Source organism: Rhinopithecus bieti, unplaced genomic scaffold, assembly GCF_001698545.2.
Source record: "Rhinopithecus bieti isolate Rb0 unplaced genomic scaffold, ASM169854v2 scaffold_13247, whole genome shotgun sequence".
In the NCBI taxonomy this organism is placed as follows: domain Eukaryota; kingdom Metazoa; phylum Chordata; class Mammalia; order Primates; family Cercopithecidae; genus Rhinopithecus; species Rhinopithecus bieti.
Window position 1 is genome coordinate 806,393 of NW_016807505.1, and position 9,526 is coordinate 815,918.

The 9,526-nt window shown below is 44.8% G+C and overlaps 1 protein-coding gene across 6 annotated transcripts in view; it reads right to left on the reverse strand.

Annotated features, from left to right (window-relative positions):
- Window positions 1-6,396, reverse strand: part of UBE3A (ubiquitin protein ligase E3A) — a 106,655-nt gene extending 100,259 nt beyond the window's left edge. For 3 of the 6 annotated variants that reach the window (XM_017882364.1, XM_017882363.1, XM_017882362.1), the window contains exon 1: window positions 5,790-5,871. The gene's annotated coding sequence lies outside the window, so the exon portion shown is untranslated. Of the gene's footprint in view, window positions 1-5,789 lie in introns of all 6 variants that reach the window. The other 3 variants (XM_017882366.1, XM_017882360.1, XM_017882365.1) reach the window with 3 other exon arrangements.
- Window positions 6,397-9,526: the final 3,130 nt, after the last annotated feature.

The window sequence follows — 9,526 nt, forward strand, 5'->3', positions numbered from 1 at the left end:
TTTTTTTGAGAGGGAGTCTCGTTCTGTCACCAGGCAGTGGGTATGATCTTGGCTCACTGCAACCTCCGCCTCCTGGGTTCAAGCGTTTCCCCTCCCTCAGCCTCCTGAGTAGCTGGGACTACAGGCATGCGCCACCACGACCCACTAATTTGTGTGTGTGTGTATTTTAGTAGAGATGGGATTTCACCATGTTGGCCAGGATGATCTAGATCTCCTGACCTCGTGATCCGCCTGCCTCGGCTTCCCAAAGTGCTGGGATGACAGGTGTAAGCCACCGTGCTTGGCCTCTAAAAAGCTTCTTAATCTACATTTTCAAGAATGATCACATTTGAAAAGCATACTCTTTTAAAACAAAGCAACTATCACCTTCATTTGACAGAAGAAGGAACAAACGCTTCAAAAGCTAAATAACCTGCTCATGACCATTAGGAAGCTATAGTTAAAACAACCTCAAGACCAATCTCTTCCTCCATTTCAATGACTCTGACATGCTTAAAATTTTATAAATAATTTTAGGGATATCAGTCATAAGGCTTAGAATCAAATAGTAACAACTCATGTACAAAGACCAGTACTTTTTTAAAATGCTCAGCTGGGCATGGTAGCTCACACCTTTAATCCTAGCACTTTGGGAGGCCAAGGGGCTTGAGGACAGGAGTTTGAAACCAACTTGAACATGGCAAGACCCCATCTCCACAAAAAACAAAAAAATTAGCCAGGCATGGTGGCATATGCTAATCTCACCTACTCAGGAGGGTGAGATGGGAGGATCACTCAGGCCTGAGACTGCAATGAGTTATGATAGCACCACTGCACTCCAACTTGGGCAACAGAGCAAGACCCTGTCTCTAAACAAATCAATAAAATTAAACAAAAAGAAAATGCTTTGGGAGGCCGAGACGGGTGGATCACGAGGTCAGGAGATCGAGACCATCCTGGCTAACACGGTGAAACCCCGTCTCTACTAAAAAATACAAAAAACTAGCCGGGCAAGGTGGCGGGCACCTGTAGTCCCAGCTACTCGGGAGGCTGAGGCAGGAGAATGGTGTGAACCCGGGAGGCGGAGCTTGCAGTGAGCTGAGATCCGGCCACTGCACTCCAGCCCCGGCAAAACAGCGAGACTCCGTCTAAAAAAAAAAAAAAGAAAATGCTAACTTTATTTCACTCTCAGATAGGCCTAATAATTAGTAAGCTTCTTTTTGAATTATTATCCATAATGGCATTTACCTGTTACAGATAACTCAGATCAAAGCACTAACCAACATTTTTGAGAGCAAATGAAAACAAAAGCTGGCAAAGAAGCTGTGTATTAATAAGTCATTTCATTAAAAAAAAAAAAAAAAGAAACTTGGTCAGGTGTCGTGACTCATGCCTATAATCCCAACACACTGTGAAGCTGAGGTAAAAGCCTAGGAGTTCAAGACCAGCCTGGGCAACACAGTGAGACCCTCATCTCTATAAAACATAAATTTTTAATATTATCTTTCTAAAAAGGACTTATGTATATAGCATCTTTAAGTATTCCAAACATTTCATGTTTGGACTATGGAGTATGTTTCTAGAATTAACACTATTTCTATTTAAGGTGATTTTACATCATTTCCTTTATTAGAAGAAATAACAGATCTGTAGATGGCATTTTGCGAAGACTGCCTTCTATTAATAGTGTACAAAACACTCGTGTATCTCCAAAAAGGTGGGTGAGTAATCACAAAGCAAGTGTAACTATTCATCCCAAAAGGTAGGACAGAACATGTGCCAACGTGTGCAGAGTCCTGAACTAGAGACTTGGGTTCTAGTTCTGGTCCTGACACCTGGGTGTCTTTCAGAAAATCATTTTAAAGCTTTGCACTCCAATTTCCTCACGTATAAAATGACTGGAGCAGCTGACCTCATAGACAATCCTACTCAGGTAGCATCTATCAATGTATTGCCAGAAGACAGAATGATAATCATGCCGCCCCAAATTAGAGTATTTGAAGTAAAAATTTCAAATTCTTTTTTTTTTTTTTTTTTTAATTTTATTTTTTTTGAGACAGAGTCTCACTCTGTCTCCCACGCTGGAGTGCAGTGGCCAGATCTCGGCTCACTGCAAACTCTGCCTCCAGGGTTTACGCCATTCTCCTGCCTCAGCCTCCCGAGTAGCTGGGACTACAAGTGCCCGCCACCACACCTGGCTAATTTTTGTATTTTTAGTAGAGACGGGGTTTCACCGTGTTAGCTAGGATGGTCTCGATTTCCTAACCTCGTGATCCGCCCACCTCAGCCTCCCAAAGTGTTGCGATTATGGGCGTGAGCCACCGCACCCGGCCAAAAATTTTAAATTCTATATACATACACACACACACACAAACACACACAAATACTAATACACTACGTGCCAGATACTGGGGTGGTGGGCTGGGACCAAGGCATGAAGTAATAATGCATGTGCTAGAGGGTTGAACTTTTTCAAATGAGTAGAAAAGTAAATTTTCAGAGGAGCAGCTGGTGGGTAGGAGGTATTGAGTTCATAGAACTGCTCTTAGATTGGAAGGGCATGGGAGAATGAAGTTCCATTATGTGATGGGGTTTTACACAAACACACACACATGAATGTGAGAAAGTCACTCAAATATAAGCATTCAAAAAGACAGACATCTTTCTTGTCTTTGTGGCGCCTGTACCTAGCTCAGCTCATAGAAGCCACAGGAGGAGCCTAATCAATGTTAGTTGATCATTTACTGATTTACCAATAACCAATTCATGACTGCTCTAGTGCTGTGGTCTGAATGTGTCCCCCAAAATTCATGTTGAAAGCCTAACCACCAACGTGATAGTATTAACAGGTGGGGCCTTTGGGAGGCTTTGCCCTCATTAATGGAATTAATGCCTCTATAAAAGAGGCCCTATAGAGCCCCCTCTACTCTTCCTCTACATGAGGTTACAGTGAAAAGACAGCTAGCTGTCTGTGAACAAGGGAAGAGGGCCCTCACTAAGAAGTCAAATTTGTCAGTACCTTGATCTTGGACTTCTCAGCCCCCAGAACGGTGAGAAATAAACTTCTGTTGTTTATAAGCCACCCTGTCTGTGGTGTTTTGTAATAGTAGCCAGAACAGACTAAGACATCTAGTAACACATTCTCTGGTAAACACTAGGAATTCTGGCCTTAAAGAGTGCATAGCTAATGAGAAAAGAAATAAACAATATAAAGGATAACACGCTGTTGTCCATTATACACAAAGTGCCTCCGGACCACTCAGAAAAACTGGACAGGAAGATCTCTAAGGTTAGCACCTACTGAGCGCCTGCGTGTTTGGCGTTTTACATACTCTAAGCCTCACGACTCTGGGGAAGTCTCACCAATCCATTTTACAGATGACAAAACTGTGGCTTACCAAGATTAATAAGGTCAGAATTAAAAGCAGGGTCGAAATCCAAAGACATTACCACTATACATACCAAGATGTCTTGTTACTACATTTTGTCCTTACATTTGGCAGTGAGGGGAAAACTCAAAACCAGTGAAAAAAAACTTTTGTACTGAGCCAGCATAAAAAGAGCACCTAAAGCTTCATCCAGTATTTTACTGCAAGATCACTTCTAAAAGTTTGTCTTCACCCTGATCTAAAAATCAGAAAACTAACTTTCTTTCAGCAGCTGCATATGTACATAATGTAATGTTTCTACATTTAGACCTATAGAATTATAGGTCTAAACAAAATATGTGTAACATGATTGGAGAACATTAGCAGTCATTTAAGAAAATGGACATTTGGAAACATCATTTTAAGAGCTTGGGATGAAAAACTTTGCTATGACCTATAAATCTGGATCATTCCACTGACTGACACCGAGAGAAACAGTGCATTATCACAGTTTACACAGTAAATGTTTTTGGAGGGGAGAAGGAGGTGATTGAAATAGAAATGATCTGAAGTTTAAGAAAAATCAACTGATTACACGTTACATGTCAAAGACACTGTAGGTACCCAATAAATACTGTTAAATGGACTGGACAAGTGGGATGAGAACACTTTTTCCCCACACCTGTGACTAGTATGTGTCTTTCTTAGGAAGTTATTTTTTCAGCCATGAAAAAAAAAGGGCAGAATTTAGGACAGATAAAAACATAAGTAGCTTATAAATCCTCTGAAAGGAAATCAAAACACAGTATTTTGTATCTCTGTATAAAGTTAAGCTCCTCAGGGACAGGGGCAATGTCCAGAGGATGGTGAGCATACTACTTAGCAAACTAATGCAGGTTAATAAATATTGACACAGTAAGACTTGCATAGTTGACATTCTAATTTTGTAAAGATGATGAGGTACCCCTTCATATTCTGTTCTTGCATTTCTCCTGTGTATATCACAAATACACAAACACTGCAAATTATTTCTTGAAGCTATTTCCTTTCATTTCTGGTCCAGACTATTAGCGTTTCTTAAAAGGGTTTCTGGTCATCCTTAGGGCTTATCAGTCACATCATTAATATTGTATTCATTTCACTAAAAATGTGGTAAGTAGCTTAGATTTAAAAACAGGATCTAATTTCAAAGCTATTTCCACTATACATACCAAGACAAAACTTTCTTATCTCTCCTAAATTCTAAATTTCACATGATTTACCAAATCACCTCTTAAGTAAGAGTACTTATGGATCAGAAGTGTAAGACAAACACTTTACCCCACTTGTCCAATTTATTCCACAAGACTGATTGGGTATCTTTGTGTCTCTGACAGGTAACTTCCAACAGTTGTATTTCTTAAACTTTAAGTCGTCTCCCAAAAAACTCTGCAATAATTTGCTGCTTCTCTCAACATTGCAGGCAGTGACATGATCCAAAATGACGGGTCATATCCATATTCCTTCATGATTGAGGTTAACTATGCACTGCAAACCCCATATGCTGTTAGTTTACATTTGCAACAGCACCCTCTTAATAATCTCAGATTTTGTACTGTTACTAATTTAGCACATCCATAAAAAGTCATTAAAAAAATTTAGACGCTAAATTCTCTTTCAAGCTTGCCAAGCTTCACCAGTGTATTATTTTTAAAATTTCACGGACTAAGGCATTTGGTACATTCAATTTTACCTTTACCAACAAAAGCCTTTACCACTAAGATGAGCAAAGCATCCTTTTCATTTTCTACAGTGAAAAGGGGAGAAAAAAAAAAAAAGGCCAACTGCTTGCATGCGGGTCTGCATATAACACAGCAGTCTCTGGCAAAGCCAATAACTCACGTTCAACTTCAGAAATCCTGGTGGACGGCAACACATGAGTAATCTGTGCGCACAACCCTTGGGCTTGACATACCACTTCCTCCGCCCTCCCTTCCCATCAATCCACCCCCAAAACCCCAACCCACCAAGCACACGGCTAAATATGTCTTCCCCAAGAGAGCTCAAAACCTCGAAAACGCCGAGAAAGAGCTCCCCTTTGAAGGAAAGGGCCTGCCCTTCCCAGTCTGGGGCCCCGGCTGGCTCCACGAGCCTCTCTCCCAAGAGGCCCAAATCTCGACGCCTCGCACGTCCAGCCCCGCCCCGGGACCGCTCGCGTCCCCTCGGGCGACAAAACCCTCCCGCCGGCGCTCCGCCAGGACTGACAGTTAAGACTGCAGCAGCCGCGGCCACCAGGGGCCTACTTCTGGCACCAGCCCCTCCGGACCACGCGCCCCCAAACACTCGCCTCGGCGGCGGGGGGCGGGGAAGGGGGATGCCGACCTCGCCACAGCGGGCCCCGAAGGCCGGCCGAGTGACGGAGGGGAGCCAGCGCCGCCTGGCGCAGGCCGCGGCAACACTGACCTGTCGTCGCCCCCGCGCCTGGGCTGCGGCGGCCGCCTCACTGGTCGTCGTCGCCCTCGCCCGCCGCCTCCGCCCGCCACCGCCTCGTTCCCTTTCGCTGCCGCCACCGCCGGGGCTCATGCGGGACCCGCGCTTCCTTATCCGGAAAACGAGGCCGGGAAAGGGGGCGCCGGAGCCGCCGAAATTCCGGCGTTCGTCGCCAGTCGCCGCTGCCTGTCCACACCGGGGGGCTGCGGGGCCCTCCTGCCAGGGGCTACAGGCCGCGAGCTATTCCGAGGAGGAGCCGAAGGAGGCGCCGCCGCCCGCAGCCGAGCGCGCCGGGTCGGCAGAGGTGAAGCGTAAGTAGGCGGCAGATGGCGGGCGCCCGGGCTGGCGGATGGCTACGCGGCAGAGGGGTGCGCGAGCGAGCGAAGCCTGGTGTGTCGGGTCCTGGCGAAGGGAAAAGGCCCTGTCGTCTCCTGTAGTCACCCCGAGCCCAGCGCCACCATCTTGGGAGAAACACCGATCTCGCGGCCGCGGCGCAAGACGGGAGGACTGGCTGGGCGGGCCGAGTATCCCGGCAGGCAGCGCGCGCCGCCCGGCCGGGCGAGGGCTCCAGGCCGGGACGCGGGGACGTGGGGCGGGGCCAAGACGCGCGGGAGGGCGCCGCGCTCCGCCCCTCCTTCCCTCGCCGGCTCCGCCTCCCTCCCGCTTGCCGTCGCCGCCGGCGCGCGGGCCATTGGGAAGAGGAGGTGGCCCGCGGCCCCTCGGAGTCCCACCAGGGTCAGTCGCCATCTTGCGACTGGACAGAAAGGGTAATCCCTCCTTTTAGTTTGTGCTATCTGTGACCCGAAAGAATAAACCTGGTACATCCGGAAGCCCTCTGGGCACCCCCCCAGGAGGGTGGCAGAGCCCCTTGTTGTACCCAGCCCAGGAACGCCTCCGACTTTGTTGGGAGACGAATGGCTCCGAAAGTCAGCTGAAACCGCAGGAATAGCCCCCAGCCCCGAGGCGGGGCAGGTGCCTGCCGTTATTAGCTTTTCCACCCCAACCCTTTTCTATCTGGAGCTGTCTTTATAGGTGTTGCAGGGGTGCCCCGGGAGTGCAGGCCAGATTTTAGAGGACCAAGGTCATCTACTTAGGCCTCTTGCCAACATGGGATGTGTCAACTAGTTTACCGGAGACGAAGGTAAAGTCCCGTCTCCTGCAGTTGTTGACGTTCAGTAGGTTGTCAGTTAAGAAAAGTGGCTCCCTGGTTGACCCCAGCTGGGATAGAGGCTAATTTTGATCCCTATGACAGATGAACCTAGTTCAAGCCATTAAAATTAAAATTAAATCCATTTAAAGTCATAGTTAGTACCAGGATCACCATTTTATTTTAAAAGGTGTGTGTGTGTGTGTGTATGTATGTATGTATGTATGTGTATATATAGCTTTACAACACTTGCTAGCAAAGCCAAAACAGTATCATTAACAATTCATAGTGTTACAACTAGCAACTTTGTTGATAAGCCCTTGAAGTACCATGTGAGTCGCCATGTCTAGTATTCAGATTTTTTATATCAACAGTCATACATAGCAATGTATCTTTTTTTAATTTATTTTTGTTTTTAAACTTGGAGATGGAGTCTTGCCATGTCAAGCTCCTGGCCTCAAGTGATCCTCCCACCTCAGCCTCCCAAAGTTCTGGGACTACAGGCATGAGCCACAGTGCTCAGCCAACACTATTTTTTAACTGTCAGTCTCCAAAAATCTTTGTTATAGTGTGGGTGTGTGTGTGTATCCTGCCTCACAACTATAATCAACTATCGAAAAAACAACAATAAGCTAGAAGAATTTAAGTTATTCTAGGACAACTGATGATAAATGATAGTATTAAGCCATATTCTGTTTTAAGATGTTTTAACTCAGCTCGTTATTCACTTTTCATTTCCTCTCATTTGGAAACTATTTGCTGTTATATTTCATGGAAAGGACTAGTAAGAAACATAATCTTAATCCCAGATTTGGGAGGCCGAGGCAGGCAGATCACGAGGTCAGGAGGTCGAGACCATCCTGGCTAACACGGTGAAACCCCTGAAACCCCGTCTCTACTAAAAATACAAAAAGATTAGCCGGGTATGGTGACGGCGCCTGTAGTCCCAGCTACTTGGGAGGCTGAGGCAGGAGAATGGCGTGAACCCGGGAGGCGGAACTTGCAGTGAGCCCAGATCACACCACTCCACACCAGCCTGAACCACAGAGCAAGACTCCGTCCCAAAAAAAAAAATCATGATCTTTATAAAATTTATCTTTGCAAGTTTTCAAAATAGGCAACAAAGAATGCAAATCTTTAAGGACTTTATTGTTAGACTAATTAAAGCATACCATTTCTACTATAGCATATGGAGATACTTTTAGGTATTCTTCCTTTTAAGTAGAAATTGTCAATAAATGAGGTGTAATTTTATAATGGCCTGGTGTATCAAAGTGTGGCAGAAATCCTTGAGTTCCAAAAAGATTAAAGACCGAAGGGAAATAAGTCTGCTTTTAGCTAGATGTCAGAATGACTATTCATTGCTTTACTGAGATCAAGGAGGATCTTAATTCTTCCTAGGAATCTGGAGTAATTACCTATATCCCTTTTAGTTCATTAATTTTAAATATGTATTCTTATGTGTGACATTAGTATTAGACTTCTTTCAGTACCTCACTGTGCTTTTTGCTTTATCCATTTTCAAATTTAGAAATGTTTGCTGATCAAACTTATCAACATAAATATTTTCAGGAATCCTTAAGATACTAGTAGTGTTCCACTTCCCTGTATATCTGTTTATATGGAAAAAAAAAATTCTCCCATATCAGACCCACTTTTTTTTTTTCCAGGTGTGTTTTCCCAGAAAACAACTTTGTATCTACTAAGTGAACAGTGATTTCTTCAGACTTTTCTTGTCAAAATGAGACCCAGTGGTTTCTAATAATTTTCTCATTTCAAGTGTACAGTAAAAAGAACAATTTAATTTTATAAACATCTGCATCAATGCCTTGAGCAAACTTTGAGCTAATGTTTACCCAGAACTATTTGTGTGTCATACGTTGGACTACTTGAACTACTATTTATGTTCCAGACCTTGGGAAACAATAAAAGATGAACAGTCTCTATCCCTGCCCTCAAGAACTTGTGGGTCAAGAGGAAGTCACACCTGTAAGATTGGACACTTTTTCAGAGTAACCCAACACTTCATTGATCATGGGGGATACCTACTAATATGTGTCTGCTAATACAAACTTTTTATTTTATTATTATTATTTTTTTGAGACGGAGTCTCGCTCTGTCACCCACGCTGGAGTGCAGTGGTGCAATCTCGGCTCATTGCAAGCTCCGCCTCCCGGGTTCACGCCATTCTCCTGCCTCAGCCTCCCTAGTAGCTGGGACTGCAAGCACCCACCACCAGGCCAGGCTAATTTTTTGTATTTTTAGTAGAGATGGGGTTTCACCGTGTTAGCCAGAATGGTCTCAATCTCCTGACCTCGTGATCCGCCTGCCTCAGCCTCCCAAAGTGCTGGGATTATAGGCGTGAGCCACTGCATCGGGCCAACAAACTTTTTTTTCAAAGGAAACATTTTGCCCTGAATTGCTGCTGAAGTTGTTTTTTGACAGAGCTGTTTTATTGCTGAAGATTTCTTATTGATGCCAGTCATAGCAGATGAATCAAAATGCAAAAACAACTTTTTTTACTGCTCAGCATGCCCCAGGATCAGAAGTAAGTCAAGAGTGT